The sequence below is a fragment of the Thunnus maccoyii genome, chromosome 4 (assembly GCF_910596095.1).
Source record: "Thunnus maccoyii chromosome 4, fThuMac1.1, whole genome shotgun sequence".
NCBI lineage: Eukaryota > Metazoa > Chordata > Actinopteri > Scombriformes > Scombridae > Thunnus > Thunnus maccoyii.
The window spans coordinates 7381734-7400411 of NC_056536.1; the positions used below are offsets into that span (position 1 = coordinate 7381734).

Here is an 18678-nt window from a genome sequence, read left to right on the forward strand (position 1 = left end):
CACACACACACACACACACATACACACATAGCCGCCTCTTCTTTCACAGCACTCAATAGCCTGAGAAAGCCCTTTGTCGTCCCTCGTTGTCGTGACGACGTGCCTGGGTCGAGTGAATAGAGAGTGGAGGTCTAGCTCTCCCAGTCTGTGGGCATTTTAATCAGCTTGTCACACTGTCTGTGGTCTAACAACACTTGTGCTCTCCTCTATCCCTCTCTAAGGGAAGAGATGCTTCTTAGCTTTTTTCCCCCTTTTTATGGAATAAATTCAGCGTATTTTATGATGCAGAGAGCTCTGGGAAACATCAAGCCTGATTTTCTGCTCTTTTATTGAATTACAGACTCTACAATGAAAAAGAAGTGCCATATCCAGCCACAAGGCCACTGATACTGAACCAGAGTATTATTGCTAATATGCCTGGACTGAGAGTAGAAAATCTGGTCTGCTTTCTGCTCAGCCTCCACTTTAATAAGTTTTATGGTTATGAAAACATGCAGTATGACTTCTCAAAAGCCCAGAACAAGCCTAAAGAAACCCCCATCTATTCCCACAGGAACTTGCTGCTGGATGTTTAAGTTTGGAATAGGAATCTGAGAACATGATTTGTTTTATTCATGGACGAGTTTGCAGCACATGACCCCTGGCAAACCTTTGACTCATAACATGCTAACTGGAGCCAGCCCTGCGTCCCCTTCTGTCTCAAATCCTCGCCCCTGTCTCTCGCTCTCTGTCCACCGTGCCTGGTATCTCAGGCGTCTATCTGGATGCCAAGCATTTTCTAAATGTTTAGTCAGGGATGGGATTCTTTGCGGCTGTTGTCCCTGCACAACGGCTTGTGATAAATGCTGCAGCATTATATCATTACATCGTGCCTTAACTAGGGATATATACACAGAAGATTAGACTAGACCATGTATCTATTTAAAGTCAAACAGACATTTTAATCCTCCTCACCTTTTGTCTAAGGGAATCTAAACTGTAATGGTACTGCAGCTTTTGTGCACATTTTTCCATTTTTGCTAAAGAGGATAGAACTGTTTTAGAGATACTGTATTTGTGGAGGCTTCTAAGCTTCAAGCCTCTTTGTGGGTGTTCCCCATGGCAGCTGTTGATTGACATTTGACAGACGCCACTGCTAGGAGACATGCTGTCAACTTCCATGGTGCCCTGTACAGCCTATCCTATGAACAGTAATAGATGTTTTTCCCCCTTTTTCAACAAGTTCACATGGTGTAAATTATGTACTGTTAGCAAAACATGTCTCCCTTAAAGGACAGGTTCACAATTTTTTCAAATCTGTCTTAAAACAACAGTCAGGTGCCTATATGAACAGTGACAGATGTTTTCCTTGCTGTAATCATTCCTCCTGTTCATACTGGCTACTAAAAGATACCCTTCAAATGTGCTTTCAATATAAGTGATGGGGGCCAAAATCCATAGTGTTTCCACACAGTCATTTGTGCTAAAATGCATTTATAAGATTATTTGAAGCTTATATGAAGCTTCAGCAGTCTGAGTTAGTCATATCAAGTGGATATCTGCCACATTCACAGTCTTTTTAGCATCAAATTCCCTCTTTGTGTTTCCTTGGACAGTGTTTCTCTGTTGAGCTGTGGTAGAAGTATATTAACAAAAAGAGGGCCTTTGGCACTAAAAAGACTGTAACCTTGAAAGATATCTACTTGATTTGACTCATTTGAACAGCTGAAATGTCATATTAGCTTCAGATAAACCTCTAAATACATTTTTGCACAGAAGGAGGACTGCATTTTGGCCCCCATCACCTCACATTGTAAGTGCATTATGAAGCGATCCTCTAATGGTCAGTATGAACAGGAGGAATGATTGATTTGGTTGATTTGAGCACCTGACTGTTGTTTTAGGACAGACTAAGACAGTTTGCAATCCACAAGTAAAGTAAAAGCTAGCATGCAAGATATCCTAGTTTGCTAACCAGCTTTCCCACTGTTAGTTTTCAGTGTTCATCCCGCATTAAAGAAAGGAGGGGGGTCTAACAAGCCAACTCTCTGTCATTGGTCCATTGTGATGATGGCAAAGGACCAAATTGTTAAAACTCCCAGCAGTGTGTAGTCCTGTAATCTCACAGCACTTCATACATTACACCGTGATACAAATCACGTCATGGAGTAACAAATAGATAACGGTTATCAATGTGATTTAATTAGAATTTCAGTTTGTTTTAATGACTGCAAAACGGGCAGTCATTTGGTTTATTGAAGCATTAACAACTAGAGCTTGTAGATACAGTTTATAGACTTTAGCTGTTTATGGACTTTAGCTTGAAACCCCATTGGCAGCCTGATGAAAGAGCTGTTGTGGTCAGTTCCACTAACACACTGCTGTCTGTCTGGAGAGAAGTCAAATATTAGCATGGGAGTGTATGCGTCAGACCTGAAATAAATGAATGTTTCTATGAGGATCTATTATTTATGGTCACTCTGAAATCAATCAATTTGAAATCAAAATTTTTTTAAGTTGATTTCTTTCTCTCTGTGGTAGCAAGACATTTATAAAAGCACCTTTTGTCTTTGTCAGCATTTGTTTTTACTTCTTGGTCGTTAGGGGCTACCTGACACCGGTAGACTGTTAAACCACAAGGAAAAAAACAATACAACACAACGCTTGGCCTTAATACCTAACTGGCATGGCTAGTCACCTCGGTGTGTATGCATGCAAAGACTGCCTACTTTCATCCCAGACGTGTTTCATCTGCAGCCAGAGCACCCATGCAGACATAATCCCACTGAATCCCTAAAAAGGGAGCAGTGACAGGCGTTCCTAATTCACCTCTCATTCCGGATGGCACTTTACAGTCCTAAAGGGTTTTTGCTCATTGGGTGGCTACTGGTGGATACATCCTGGTCCCAGTGTGGTCCTTATATAAGAAGAAATGGCTTTAAAATCATCATGCTTTCATGACCAATTTCCAACAACAATAAATCTCAAAACCAGAAAAAGCTTTTTAAGTACAAAGAAATCTATAATTGATTGAGCTGCGTTTATTTGGAAATGTGTCATAGGGCATATTTGCTTACAACTGGGGTGGAACACCTCAATTAGAAAACACTTCATTTTATCTAACACTGACAATCTTCATGGATCTCCAATGAAAATGAACAAAGAACTATGGTAATTCTATGATTTAGAAGGATACATCTCCTAATGAAAATAATCACTATGCAGCAAATACATTTTCAGATTTCAAGTCCAAACATTAAGAATACCAATTCACTTAACATACAACACACAGTCTGATTTTCAGACCATTAAATCAACAACAAAATTCATAAATTACTAACAAAGCACATGTACTGTAATTATGACTTAATAGAGAAATCCAAGTAAAGACTACAGTCATTACATAGTCAATTTTACCTTTTTTTTCAAGATTTTGGGACAAAGTTTGCAAACCTAAAAACATCAGAACTGACCCTGAACAGTAATCATCCGATCACAGATTAGGAACTGTAAATAGGCTCGGCAGCTGACCTTTCCATTACCAAAACCACAAGAGCAAATGTGAAAGGAATGTATTAAACAACATGTTTGTGTATAAAGATATAACTTTACATAACTACATATATGGTCTGTTCTAAAATAAGCTGCAAATGTTTGCATGCCTGGCTAACAAGCTTCCAGTAGTAACCTGTCATTACACCCAAAGCCAAGGAGCATAGACAAGTAGGTGATTTTGTAGGATTAAAGGTTATGTCAGAAAAATATGGTAATTTTTACAACCATTCCAATTTTTGATCATCTGCATACCACATGATTTCAGGGTTTTGTTGAGCCATTTCATTAAAACATTGACTACCATGATCTGGTAACCACCAATTTTGAGATACATTACTGGAAAATAGTGGTGATTTTGTGTTTAGGGGGAAAACAATGGAAGTGCAGCAATTTCAGTGACAATTATTTGGAGTGGATACATCATGGTGGTGTCTTTCTTTCCATCAGTGTGGAGCTTGTAGCAGGATTTAGTTACATTGTTGTGGAAGATTCACCAACACACTGGTGAGTGACCAGTGAAACAGTGAGTGTATTACAGAGGCTAAATGACGACTTCTTGCCAACAAAAAGCTCCAGTTATAACATTTCAATCAAATCTTATTTCCTATCCTTTTTTATACTCAAAATGACTTCAGCTGGTGTTTTTGTAGTGTAGGCAGGTGGGAGTGATATCCTGGCCTTCTGTCAACAAGCCGTGTGACGGACAGCTTCATTAGAAAGAAAATGGACGCCCCCGGAGACACGCCTTTGTCCCCCCTCTCAGCTTCCTGGGGTTGGGAGAGAGAGGACAATCTGAGCAGGTCTTTTAGAGTGGGAGGTCTTCAATTGTCAAATGCTTAATAGACTGTGCTCTCTCCATCTTGGTCAGGAACATGCACAAGAGAGTCGGACCTACGCGCAATGAACACACTCACACACACACACACACACACACACACACACACACACACACACACACACACAATTTCCATACAGACTTTACCCCGCTATCTGAATCTCTGGCAGAAAATCAAAGATGATTGATGAGTGGAGCCTGGCTGTGTTGAAGTTCTGAGGTGTGTGATTGTGATCTTGGGACAAAGGAATTATTGCCAAAGGTTCAGCATAGGATAAGCCCCGTCAGGAGGGCAGACACAGGATTCTAGATGTCATTAATCACATGGACAACACTCTTTTCATTCACACGTCCACACTTTTCCAATCAATCTGACCAACATTGTCAACATTGTCATTGCCACGTTGAGGGAATTAGCTTCAAGAACATCCGCTGTGGTAAAATCTACTTGGAAGTCCATTTAGAGAATTGAACCACTACTCTGTAGTTCTTTAGCATGTGTTAAAGCATAATTAAATATGAAGAAGTCAATGTGCTACATTATAAGTGGCCATACTGCCACCACCAACTGCACCTCCAAGAGGGTGTGTGACTACAAATCAGTAAATCTTGACAAATGCCAACCAAACTGCTCCAGGAAGCATTAAGAGGTCTTTGTTCGAGAAGGGGCACGGGCATGGACCCAACACTAATATGGCTAATGGCTTAGGGAACCCCACTGCTTCTTTAATTGAAGCCGGCTCTCCCACATCCAGCGGGGAGACAGGAGAGAGCGAGATAAGAAAGAGCAAAGGAGGGAGAGAGTAAGGAATACGGTTTAACTCTGATCTTGAAAAGCAAGGAGGTGCTGTGGAGGGGATGCGGGAGGTGTGAGCATGTATGTGTATGTGTGTGTGTGTGTGTGTGGTGGGGTGGGGTGGAGTGGGTGTGGGGCAGTCGACATAAGGACTGGGTAGCCAATCAGAATTTCCCCTGAGGTCTCAGGACACCTGGGATCATCAATGATTGATCAAACTAGAGGGTTTAACCAAGGGAGAGGTGGGTAAAAAAAAACAGTGACTGAAGGGGCAAGAAATACAAAGGAGTGTGTGTGTGTGTGTGTGTGTGTGTGTGTGTGTGTGTGTGTGAGAGAGAGAGAGAGAGAGAGAGCGAGAGAGATAATGAGAATGAAAGAAAGAGAGAGAAGAAGCAAATTCTAACAAGAGAAAGGATAGGAATGAACAGAAGAAACATCAAAATCAACCAAAGAGAAACAAAAAGAACAAAAGTCTGCAAAAAAAAAGAGCCAGATTCAGTTCAGTGTATCTAAAGCTAAGAGAAGCCACTGTGGAAGCAAACATCCCGATCAAAGCCAAACCGCTGCAGCCCTACAGAGACCCTGCTGCCTGCACACATGGTTGTGGCTGTGCTCAGACCAGCGAAAGACAAACAGAATCTCAAAACCGATCCACATGGACAGGAACATAATGCTTAGGTACACACACACACATATACACGTACACACACACACACTAGTGCCCTCTCTGTGACATACTATATGGGGCCATTTTTACAGGAAATTTGTTTTTTACAGCATGGATCCCTTATTTTTGTAGCTTTTATCATTATGCTTGTTGGTTATAGCACCAGTTTACCTACAATTTATTTGTAGAAACTATAGATATAGGCACTTGACACACAGCTTATTGAATACCACGGAAAAAATCAATTTAACTCAATTACCGAACAAAAATATGAAAATTGGAGGTGAAAATGAAAAGTTACATTTCTTGCTTTTCTCCCAACATTGAATTAAAATGCCCTTACTGCAAACTTCTACTGTACGTCTTGCTATAGCCTGAAAGTAGAACTCTGGTGACAAATCCCATGAAAAGACCAAAGCCAACAATGGTTTGATCCACTAACATGTATTGTCTGTGTCTCCAAAGCCTGGTATATCTTATTCCTCTGTGCTGTAGAGCTCCATTGCCACACTGTTACACCAGGGGAAATGTTCTTAATTATGATTAACATGGGCATTGTAGATTATTTTGACTGTAAATGATGTAATTACTCACTAGCAATCCAAATCCAGCGTTGAAAATAGTCCCCAACAAAGGCCCTATTCACTCCTGTTTAAATAACATTTGCTGTTTTTTAAAACATAAAACAATATATTGGTAGGCAGACTGGGGAAGTCAGAGAGTATTGGGAGATGGACTAACACATTGTTGGCATTTGATGACAATAACCAAAATGTAGACTATTGTCCGCTTTATCCTTTCTGCTGTTATGGCTGACTGTTCATCCATGTTAAAAGGATGATGGTACCATTTTCAGAGGCATAGAAATTTCAGAATAATTTAACCTTCCATTTCAAGGTGGAAAAAAAATGCCTTTGACCTTCATTTGATTGTAGCATGTTGTTGTGTTATTATAAATACAGATTTTGGACCAGCATGGATTAACCTCTAAACATATTCCATGCAACCTGTTTTTCTTATTGTTTGAAAACCTGAGAAATGGCTGAACAGTGAAACATGCTTTTCTTGGTTGCTGGCTTTCGAGTAAAGCAGATTGGCTCCGAGGGTTGCCTGGCATTGTTGCTGAATCTTTGAATAAAGGCTTGAATCTACTCCCTATGTCAGGACTGCTGCTTAGAAATGCATTATTAATGAGAATAGTCTGACTGATGCTTGGGATTAATTACAGTATCTTTGAAAGCAGGCTCTTTTTTTCTTTCTGCTCAACACAACCAGGCCCAGCAACAATATTTCCATTCAACTTCAGAATTAAAGCATCTTGATACTGAAAGCACCCTAACAGACATTACTGTCTGGTTAAATAATTTATACTCCACACTTTAAAGCCTGTCGTACACTTTATTTCCACATTTGGCAGAGCAACAGTTTCACTGTGCTGTTGTCACCTGCTTGGTCACACAGAGAAAAGCTAAAATCTTCGTCTTTATAACCCACTTGCATCCTCTTTTGACAATAGACTCGCTTACAAGTGCAGCTGGCTGATGCGTCACTGCACAACCAACATGTGTTAAAGTCCTTTTAGTGAAAGAGTTGATTTATTCATGTGTCTCATGTATTTATGAATAATAAAGAATATCATGTGTTTTAACTCTGTCTGAACCAACTACATGATGCTATAAATAATGTGCTCATGTGAGTTTCAGTTCCTCTTCAAACTTGGTATTGCTTTATAGTTATTCGAGGTTCATTTTATAGTTACTTTAAAATGCCACACCTTTTTAAATGCTTTTGTTCCTCCAATTTGGTCTATACTTGTGCTAAAACAGATTGGTCAAACAACTGAAAGGCAAATAAAAACTTAAATACAGAAAAATGTACAATCAATAAAAAAGGCTCCCCCACGACCACAAAAATCTTCAATTACATGCATTATGTGCACAAAACGTACAAGAAATCTAATTAACTGACAATCACATGACCAAATATCAATGATTTTAATCAAATGAAAATACCATGTATTTGCTGATTATAGCCCCTTAAAATGTAAGTGTTAACCTGCTTATGTTAGTTTTACAATTTGAATACTTAAGGGTTGTTTTTTTAGCTGGTGGTCACACAACAACCAATGTTGAGGCATAATTTCTGTTAACTCTGAGATTTCAGATAGAGCTTCAACTACATTTGCTGTTTGTGAAGCATCTGTAAAGGCTAAGGCTGGTGATCTAGAGCTCATTTGTTGTCCAAAAACTATTAAAAGCACATCAACAAGCCACTGGGTGGCATGTTTCTTCATTACGATGAGCATGGGCATTGTAGTTTATTTTTACTTAATCCCACAACACTGTCCGGGTGCTGTAAATACTCACTAGCGTATATTAATCCACAGCTGAAAATAGTACCCAGCAAATCCACTATTTACTCCCATTTTAGCAACATTTGCTAAACACAACAGTGCCCCAAAGAAACTATTTTGTTTTTGATTTTAATAAAACTATATATTTGAGACTAGGGATGTCCCAATCAAGATTTTTTGACCAATACTTATATTTACCTAATTGTTGATTAATTGTGTATCTGAGACATTGAAATAACATATAATCTTTTAGGTTTTGCACACATTATTCACAAGATTCTTGATCCATACACTGATGGTCCTGGTTCAAAAGGAATATATTTAAGCTTAAACTGAATAAAAGTTTAATACTTTGCACATTTGCACACTCAAATTTTCACTCGCATATGCTGTAAGCTGCTGGCTGAGGTGGATAAAACAAAGTTGAATACAGTAAAGAAAGAATCAGACTTTATTTAGCCTTTAAAATATGGCCAGATCAGCCGCAATAGCCATCCTTCAGATCCACTTAGGACATCTCTATTTGTGTCCCATTATTAAAGATTTACATCATCGGTAAGAATGAATGGGTTTAGTCCCACAGACAGGGTAGGGCGTCAGAGAGCATTGAGACATGGACTAACATGCTATTGGTTTGAGTATTATAATGGGGTTAAAATACAAAAACATTCCAGCTTTATCCTTCGAGTGAGATGCTATTACTATTTTTTTAACCCAACTTCAATTTGCCATACTTGCGATACAATTTTTCTCGCTAATTTTGCAAAACACTGGGGTCTCAACAATAGCTGATGACGGGGTAATCACCATGTGAATGTGGCAGATCCTCCATCCTTCTCATTCATCATCCCAACACACACACACACGCAAAAATGCTCATTCTCACTCACCGTGGGTTGTTGTTCGTTTCAATTAGTGGACCCAACATCTGACACTGGGCCACAGGAGTCTCTATTGATTGGCTGAGGCTATAGAAATGTATGTGTCAAGGGCAACTGGGGTCAAACTGTGCACCCTGGAAAAAGAAAAGACGCAAAGAATGACAGGAGGGAGGGACAGAGGGAGGAGAGAGAGGCAGACGGACATGGCCTATCTAGACATGCCGTTGTAAGATGAGGGGGAGAGGAAGATCCATTTAGTTGGGACACAAAGCCAGAAGGCCACGGTGTGTGTGTGGGTGTGTGGGTGGAAGGGGTATAGGATAATCCGCTTTGTGAAAACCAGTTAGACATTCAAAATATGGACATTTTCGTACAGTGATCCTCAATCCTAAAACCTGATTTTGGCTAGGATTAGGTTAGGCAAGGGTTAAAGTTTCTTTAAGATTGGGAATGACTGTAGCCAGTGCAAAAGTGTGTGTGTCTGTGTGTGTGTGTGTGCAAGCTTGGTAGGGGGTGATTCAGCAGCTGGACAAACAGACTTGATCCAACTACTGTTCAACTAATGGAGATCACTAACTGACTGAAGAACACACACACACACACACACACACACACACACACACACACACATGCAATAACAACAACTTCTGGTCTGTTTCTCATATTGCCATCATCCACTTTCATGTGAAAGCATGATATTACAATAATAAGCATGGTGCATAACTTGTGGGATGATCCTGGTGGGAGGTATCATTTGTGTAATCCCAGAACAACAGAGAGGGGAGGACCCCACCTGGAGACAGACGCACAGTGAGCAGCTACCATCTGTCTATGACCAAAGGCACCATGTAGTCAAGTTCAGTAAATCAAGTGTGTGGCAATGAACTTGGAAAGGTTCTGAAGGTGGTTTATTGATACAATGTTTTAGCCATGCTAGCAGTGTGGCTCTGAGGATGTTAATGTCGGTCCATCAATTTACTCCAGACTGAAATATTGCAACAGCTATTCAATGGTTTGGACAGACATTCATGATGCCAAGAGGATAAATCTTCAGATTTTTTCCTTTAACACTAATGTTAGCATGCTAAATTAAACTAAAACTATGTCTACATTATGCCAACTAAATTCTAAAACACTATCTTCAAGCAGAAATGACATGTGTCCACAGTTTCAGCTCATTTCTGCAAAAAGCTGTTTTCGTGGGAGAAAAAGATGTGTTTACAAATATAGCCAGCTTAGTGTGGACATGGTTTATGATGGTGAACACGGTACACATTATATCTGCTAAACATTAGCATGTTAGCATTGTAACTGTGAGCATTTTAGCATGCTGACGTTAGCATTTAGCTCAAAGCATCACTGTAGGCTACCTGAGAGCCTCACAGAGCTGCTAGCATGGCTCTTAGCACTGTCTTGTCATAGCCTACACATACATTACTTTGGAGTCCTGCTCTAAATTTAGGCACAAGCCAAACACACAGTATGAAGAAAGTCACTGTAGACTACTATAGAAGCCTTCTACATTTATTCTATCGCCTATTTACACTGAACAAACTGCTGTTGTTGCTTCAGTAAACATAAAACCACAGCCTTTTTTTACATTTTGACATGTCACAATAGCAGAAACACAGATGTAAATACTAATTCTGCTTTGGTTTCTGGGTCCTGGTATTGCATGTTGGCTCACTGTCAAGTTGGCTCAACAATAAAATCTCACAAAAATGTGCACTTACTCGAGAACAAGTGGCATTCATCAGGTTGAAATGAGCAATTTACAACAATTTTGTGCACTTTTGCCACATTTTGTGTCTGCTGAAACTGTCTTTGCAGCACAAAGAAAAGCAGAAGCTGTCTAGGATAAAATTCATGAAGTGGCTAGGTATTATTATGGATTTTGATTACTATTGAAACTGATGCTTGTTTTCTTAAAGAAGTGAAAACAATTTGACAATAGCGTTTAGTTAAAAGTTTCCGAAATCAGTTTAATTTCCTTCATACTAGTGTAGTCATCTGTATTATTCTGCTTTTATTAACACATGAAGCTGTAATGAAATAAAGTAAATATATTTCTCCCTAATGGCAAAAACATACAAAGCTGTTGACTGAAAGACTCGACATTTGTTTACAGTGTAGTCCAACCACTAACTCTACTGTGAACATTTTCCTCAATAGTGCTGAAGAGCACAGAGTGTGACACACTTGAGATACTTGGTCGCAGAGGAAAAAAGAGAGAAAATTAGGCTGTCACACATTCAGGTCTCTATAAAGATCTGGTTTCTGTGTTTGGGCCATTTCCTCCTGTTCTCTCACTGTGCGGTCAGCTGTGCTGTTACCACTGTGAAAATCTATACTCCCCTTCTACACTAAGACACACTGTACTGTTTGGTTAGTCCCCCAGACTGCCAAGCCACTCCTTCTGTTACATCCAGAAACGTTCCTCTAAACACTGAGTAGACTGAGTAGAGTATTAATATCTTAATTTCTTTTAACAGGAAATAATTTTTCTGCTGTCTCGTAGTACAAAATGACTCTAATGCAGAGAACTGCCACACATTTTCTGGTTCCAGCTTCTCCAGGATTTGTTGTTTTTTTCTGTTTTACATCATTATAATTGAATATGTTTGGGTTTTGGACTTTTGGTTGGTTAAAAGCAATTAAAGGTGTCACATTGCACACATTACACTTGACAATTGTTTGACATTTCATAGAAAAATAATCAAATTAATCAACAAAAATGAAAATAACTGTTATTGTTGCAGCACTGTCAACTGCATGAAACCAGCTAAGCTGTGCCAATGACCTTACTTGCCAGTCGAGATCATTTAAAGTCATTACATATTTTAGAACAAGCAAACATGGGTAAAGATAACTATTGTTTCCAATGCAAAATAATTGACTTTTGCTACTTGTGGAGTGAGTCATATTTCAATGCAGTTTCAAGAATAAATCGGTGGTTGAGCATTAGACACATAAATCTCTTCACAAATCACTTGCACAAGTCTTGTTCTAAATGGCTTGTTAAGATATGATTTATGCAGCTCATAACTGACAGTAGACTTGAACATACACAAATCCAGTATAAAAACAATTTCCATGGAGGTTCTAGGTTTCTTATGTCAATAATCTAGGCTTTATGTTAATAAGCAGGCATGTTTTTATTGTGGCTGACCGCCAACTGGATCACAGAAATGAGGCAGACTTTTTGACTGCCGTGGTCCAACCGGTCAAACAAACCATCTAAATGATTTCCTGCTCTTTCTGCTGCAGCTGCTGCGTTTGGAGCAAACAGGCATAAAATCATAGTTTTCTCTGCCTCTCTCTGCCCATGGGCCAAGGTCCTTTACTAAATTATACTGTTGAGCAGAGAACAGTATCCCGCTCCACTCCTCTCTCCTCTCCCCATCTAATAAAACACTGAGTGAGCAGCCACTCACAAAGGCTTGAAATAGTTTGGCAGAAAAGCATCTATCTGTCAGTTCCTGTGAGCCAGAGAACAGGGTAATTTAAAGCCACTTTTCAGGTTCAATACCAACCTTCCGGATAAATCTCACATAGAATGAGATCAGCATTTCCTACTGAGCTACCATTTAACAGTAAGTGGAGTGCCAACGTTTGTAATGCAACTTATCAAAATGTTTTCAAGATCATTGCTGATTATGAAATGCATATTGGCAATCATATGTATATATAGTACAGGTGTTTCTACTCATGAAAAAAACAGTAATAGGGCCAATTATTTCCAATCGATTTTGAAAGAAGACTAGAAGAATCAACTGAAGAGTGGCTTTATAGTTTCAGTCATTGCAGGGTATTTGCAATGATCATTAGAAATTTTAAACCCATGTGGTGAAGTATCAATAGTCAACAGACATGTCTTAACAAGAAGTCAATAATCACTGAGGTCAATATCTGTCAGAACATCATGTAGTGACAAATCTGTAACAGTTCGCAATCTCACTTAGAACTATGGTAAAGGCCTGGTCACACCAAAAATGAAAGTGGAAAATTTGCATCAAAATCAATTCACTTCAACAGAATCGTCATGATTCATAGATTCCCTTGAGGGGGGAAGTAAAAACGCACAAATGTTTCACATCCAGGTAAACTTGAACTTTGATGGTGAAATTTGATGCGCAAATCTGCGCCATTGACCAATAGCATGCCTCTTGACAGTGCTGACCTTGGACGGAATGATGAGCCAGAGAGTCTAAAATGTAAGAATCTATTGTAGCTTATTAGCTGTGTGTCACCACCCAGTTTTATTTAATCTTCACTGAGTGTAAACTGCTCCAACAGAGACATGGTTTACAGACAGTTGTGTGACAGGAGTTGATAGTACAAATACATCTTTTGAATAAACTGTTTGAACTTATTATCCCATTAACGAGATAACAATCTTGCTAACTGACAGTTAAGCAATTAGCAAGCTCGTTAACCCTAAGAGCTTTTTACCCTCTTCAGTAAAACCTTTTATTGAATGAAATGATGAACAAAATGCTAAGGGTAAATGGGGTAAATGGCACAGTACAGAAAAAATAGAACAAAGCTCTGAGAGCTATAGTGACTAATAGGGGTGCAACGGATCATAGTTGATCCGTGATCCATACAGATCGCCCCCCACGGTTCGGCAAGCATGTGAACTGCAGATTAATTGCAAAATTTAATATCTCATTTAAAATAAAGTAAACAAACTGCTGTAAGTACAAGTCATAGAAAGACAGCGCGTCACTAATAGGGATTTTGAAGAGCAACGACCAAACATCTGCAGCTATGTTTACACGCTGTTTAATTTGCTGCAGTAGAGCAGCTAATTAGCTAAGTAGCTGCTAACTGACGTTAGCGGTGCACTTTTCCCCGGTTAATATTTGTTTGGTGGCTCGTTCAACAAACTAAGCTGCAGGACAAGACATGTGTTCATGTTTGTAGGTTATGAAGTTTTGATGATGTGGACACAGGCTGCTGTTTCATTCACTACAATGTTTAAAGGAAAAAGGTATCATGCTTCACATTGCAATTTAATTTAACAATTGAGCTTTGAATATTTTATATATTTTAAGATTTTATTTAAACATTGGACATCTTGAATGTTGTTCTCATTTAAGACCACGGGCAAAAGTTCCTTGCTGTAAGTGTTTTACAGAATATATGGAATACAAAGTTTTGTCTCCCCCAGCCAGCTTTATCTACCCTGGACAGTGAGTGGACTTCACACTGGGTGGTTGGCAGACATGCATTGGAGGTATTATGGTTTAATCTTCAATCTTATTACTTTCCCTCAGCTTTTCATTAATCAGTGGGAGACTTAGGAGGATTTTACTTTCACTAAGATCACAACATAAAAATCTTAAGTACTCAGTGAGCTAATTCTCCAGTGTAAACACTACGAGAATCCTCTTAAACACATCTGCATGAAAAGAGAAACATTACAGAAATTGTCAAGAGCAGAATGGATTCATTTCATTTTATCACCAGACTTTATAAAATTAATGTCCTACAGTGGAAGTAACAGAGCTAGAGTTGATATTTTTGTGATTCCTTCATCAGCAAATATGCAGCCCAAGAACCAAGTTGATCATGTACTTTGACAATGTTAAATGTTAAAAATAGGAATTAAAACTAAATTTAACTTTCAATTGTCATGGCTCCATTAACCCTTGTCACCCCTTCAACAATGTTCCAATAATGTTCCTGTCTGTTTAACACAAAGTAAATGCCAACAGCATTGTTCATAGATAATCAAGAGTCCTAGACAAATGTGTCCCGGCAGGAAAAGATTCCTCTCATTTCACCCCCTTCTCCTAAGTAGCCTAAGGGGATTTGACCCATCCACTATCTATTGGGATCTAGATTGACACTCTGGAAATCCCTTCACTGCTAATAAACCTGAGGATCAGATGAACCCCAACATAACAGCGAGGCCCTGCAGACAATGAGAGTAGCAAAGCTGACTTAACAATAGCCTCGAGACCTGCTTTCTGTGTGTACAAACATGTAATCCCGAATCCATTAGCTCGATTGACAGCTAAGTAAAGCAGTCGAGCTGGGTTTGTTTGATCAATCAATTCCCAGAATGTTATCTTGACTCTTGTGCAAATGATATTGATCATTCATTGACTACTGGTGATTCTCAGTTCTTGTTAGCAAATATAATTAATTCAAGCTTCCATATATTGTTATTTGTCATTGAAAACTAAAAATTAAACAATTTAAATGTTGATGGGATTAGTGGGGGTGTCACTTTCAGGTGGTGCTAAGATTAAGAGCTGACAGTTGCCAGTACCACCGAGCCAGACAAATGCACAGGCATTTCTTCAAGAAAGGGAATGCTCCACCTGTGAGTCAGTCAGATCGCTAGCATAGCTCTACTGAGTGCAAAGCAACTGCGCAGAGGCCTGTGAGTGGGTGTTTGGGGCAACAGATTAGGGCTAAGAGGGTTTATATTTCCGGCTACAGGCAACTGGGCCCACATATGTAACTGTCCAGCAGTCTGCACAGCTCAAGGGCTCAAATAAATACAGAAGTGAAACTAATAGAATGGGAATTCCACTTCAAATTACTATTCTGACTGGTCACTGAATACTATCAGCCAAGTTCCTTTCAAAAGTGAAAAAGTTTACCACAGACAGACCCTGTCATCATTTCACTAGAATCTGCATGGAACATACACTTTCTCAGTCCTTGGGAAACATCACATATGAAACATTGCAGCTTCCACATGAACAAGATCAAGATTTTATTCCAGTTATCTCAGATGTAGCAATGAATTACCCATATTACACAAAAGGAACATCTACTTATCCTAATTCTATAGTGGATGGGGAGGGTTGGAGCCTGAGGCGGTGATATAGAATAGGGCAGCTGGGGTTTTAAGGTTTTGTCTAGAGGTTGGATTGCTGGCTGGGTTGAGGCTCTCCAGGGAGCTGGGTAAGGGGACAGGGGCTGTGGCTGAGGCTGAAGCCAAGGGCTGTGGCATGGCACATACACAACTGTCCTAAGGCTGAGGGCTGCTTCAGTACAATAAAAACCACACCCTCTGGGTTTAATACGGCATGCCTTCCTCTGATCTAATATAAGCAGATTAGATTACATTAGTGAGGGTTAATCTTGACCATATTGTTCTATTAGATACTTTTAACATCCAAACAAGGACTAATCTTGCTCATGAAATTAAATGATAAAAATTCTATGTAATTTTGGATGCTGTTAATTTTTTAAATCAAAATGTTCACATTTGAGTCTAAACACTTCTATCAGCAACTGTTATTTTTGCAATTCACCTGTCCTCAAGAGAAGCAGGCTCGCATAACAGGGTAGCAACTGTCTCCAAGGGCAGGGCGAGCCATTAGACTATGGTAGGCAATTGCCTGAGGCCCTAAATGACTCAACTTGAAGCTATGCTCCTGAAAATATAAAAGAGTGGCAATTCAGAGAAATGTGGAAATTGATAAAATATCTTATCAAAGTGGAGGAAGAAAGAGGAAAGCAAGCCACTAAAATTTTCTGCTAACAAAGATAAACACTGCTGCAAGCAAAAGTGGTAAAGCTTTGTGTGGAGACATCAGTGCCAATGACAAGGTAAACACTTCTATCCCTCATGATGGAAAGAGGTGTTGCAAACTTTGCTTTCACAGTAGCAAAAAAAAGCTACTATAGCAAAGTAAACTTACCGTTGTACCTACTCTTGAACATGTAACATGGCTGTAAAGATTCTTAGTCATCTGGGTCATGGTGCTGTATATCCTGAAGGGTTGAGTCAAGAGCAACTGGACTTACAGATTTTTAAAGACGTTTCACCTCTCATCCAATAAGCTTCTTCAATTCTGAAGAAAAACTGAAGAAGTTCTGAAGAAGAACTGAGGAAGTCTTTGGTGGCATTCAGATCTAAAACAGTCCTACGTTAAAACGGTGCAAGGGGTGGTGGGGCCAGGAAGTCTAGTTGGAGTCACAGATTAATGTGTTCATTAAGGCTCAGCAGGAGCCAAGACGGGATTTTACAACTCTGGAAAGTTATCAGAGAGTCAACAGTTTTATCTTTTATTACAATGACCATTAGGTAAACAGCCGTATACGGCGTTCATGTTACAAAATAAACCATCAGGAATGTGTGCTTGCATGTATGTGATTGGCCATCAGGTTGTGTTGCAGCAAAAGTTAAGCCTGATTCAACTTTTTTGCCGGACAACCTCTGTGTTTTTTGCCAAGCTATCTGCGGTGGCACCCCCACTGCGTCAACAAACTACCTCCATTCAAATGAATGGAAGGCTGTGTTTTTTCACACAGAGCTGATGTCGTTCTGAACACCGCCTTTAGGGTGAGAGGTGAAATGTCCAGGTTCGACATGAAATACTGTTTCCTGTCCATGAATGTGAGGGTAACCTATGTAAATGCTTGCAAGTGATGTGGACAATGACAGATCTTAAATTTTACATGTTAATGGATGTGTGAAAAAAGTAGAACACAGTTGTACCCTACGACTGAACCCAATAAATCAATTTTTGTACCCCTGTCACTTGTGGCTTAAAAAATACAACTACATACCCCAAGTGACCAATGTGTAGCTTAATGAGTAAACACGTTATGCAATAATGAGAATGGACATCTTCCTTGTTGCTGCTATAGGTAAGTTAACTCAAAAAGGGACCACGCAGACAGACCAACTGGAACGAGTCACTCAAGGATCCCTCACCAGCTTCCCATCTATGAATACTGCCAACAGTGTTTACTGGAAGCACCACTGTGGAGTCTTGTGGGCATCTGGGAACCCCCATCAATCTGCTACCTTAACTGACTTTTGTAACTGCATTATTAGTTCAGACTGAATTAGTACACATACGTAACTTTAAACCATCAGGAACTACCCTTATAGTGTCACGGTACATCTGTGAAAGATGTACTTTTGACAGAACTCTACTCATCCTGTACCTCTGTGTGTATGGTCAATGGGATGAAAGAGTGAGTGGGATTTCCATTTAAGTACAGTGGATAGAAGCTTGCTGCTAATGAAAAGAAGTATTTATTAGGCTGCCAATCTGATTGTCAGCCAAACTCCCTCAAGGGCTTATTGAAGCCTGGGATCCAATCTACCCAGCAGATAGGGAGCATATCTGAACCAGGGTCAACCATTTGTGAAGCATTTTGACTATGCTTATAAAAATGATAAAAGAATTGGCTTGAAGTTACAGTGTGGTACACAGAGGAGAAGAAAAAATGGCTTTGAACAATGCTGTTCAGTTTCCTTATCTTCCCAGGGATGCCTGAGGCCACAAGTAGTGCCCCAGCAAGTGTTCTCTGCTCAATCTCCACTCCCACACCCAATTACAGCACAAACACACACACACACAAACACACACAGAAGAATGTACCATGAGGGACCACCAGCTGTTGTAGTGACCAAGGGGAACGCCCAAAATACTAATGATTGAAATCTGCCATGCACTCTCACTCACACATGCACTCTCACACACACTGAAACACACCTAACATCAACATGTTCAGGCTCTTTACACTCCGGGATTTCTTTCTCTGGCTCAGTTTAGGAGTTAAGTAAACAGTTACAACTGAGATCATACCACACTCATCCAACAAGTTACGAACACTGTAACTCATTAACAA

General features: G+C 39.6%; 1 protein-coding gene across 4 annotated transcripts in view; it reads right to left on the reverse strand.

The window, feature by feature from the left end:
* Positions 1-18678, reverse strand: part of LOC121895926 (plexin-B1-like) — a 64197-nt gene that overhangs the window by 43112 nt on the left and 2407 nt on the right. The window contains exons 1-2 of one of the 4 annotated variants that reach the window (XM_042409480.1): positions 10800-10823; positions 9076-9200 (exon numbers count right to left, since the gene is read on the reverse strand). The exons of 2 other annotated variants lie outside the window; for them this stretch is intronic. The gene's annotated coding sequence lies outside the window, so the exon portion shown is untranslated. Of the gene's footprint in view, positions 1-9075; positions 9201-10799; positions 10824-18678 lie in introns of those variants that run through there. One more of the 4 variants, XM_042409481.1, reaches the window with a different exon arrangement.